At 41.8% G+C, this 624-nt stretch overlaps 1 protein-coding gene across 1 annotated transcript in view; it reads right to left on the bottom strand.

Moving 5' to 3' along the window:
• Positions 1-624, bottom strand: part of GPC5 (glypican 5) — a 1,212,227-nt gene that overhangs the window by 412,178 nt on the left and 799,425 nt on the right. The window lies entirely within an intron of this gene.

Below are 624 nucleotides of genomic sequence, written 5' to 3'. Positions count from 1 at the left end.
GTAGATCCCACCATGGAGTTGATTGCCAGTCTCATCATGGGGAATAACTACCACCAGCTGCCCAGCCACTCAACCAGGCCCAGCCAAGCTGATACGCAAACATAACTACCACAGGTTCCTTGGAGATCTCCATGTGTTTTGACATCTCTCTCACCTCATCTCTACTCTGGTTTTGCTTCCTTGTTTAATCTCTTTTATATCTCAAAACTAGGAGGTCTAATGGCGTAGTGCCTAAGGCATTTGACTACTAAGCAGAAGGGTGGCAGTTCAAACCCACAAGACACTCCTCGGAAGGAAGGTTGGGCAATCTACTTTCATAGTTATACTACCTTGGAAACCCAAGGCGGGGTGGTGACTGTGAGTTGGATCCAACTCCAAGGCAGTGTTTTTTTGTTGTTGTTGTTATATTTCAAGACACATCCTACACTAATCCTGCCTCATTAGCATAACAAAGACAACCCATACCTAGATGGTATTATAACCATAGGCATAAAGGCTAGGATTTATAACACAACTTTTTGGTGGGCCCAGTTCAATCCATAACACCATACAATTTTTAAATAGACTTTAATTTTTAGAGCAGTTTTAAGCTTATAGAAAAACTGTACAGAAAATACAGTTTCC

The sequence above is a fragment of the Orycteropus afer genome, unplaced genomic scaffold (assembly GCF_000298275.1).
Source record: "Orycteropus afer afer isolate SDZICR_OR568_19922 unplaced genomic scaffold, OryAfe1.0 scaffold00357, whole genome shotgun sequence".
Lineage (NCBI taxonomy): Eukaryota > Metazoa > Chordata > Mammalia > Tubulidentata > Orycteropodidae > Orycteropus > Orycteropus afer.
Note: the sequence above shows the minus strand (reverse complement) of the source record. Positions and strands in the feature narration are given on the sequence as shown.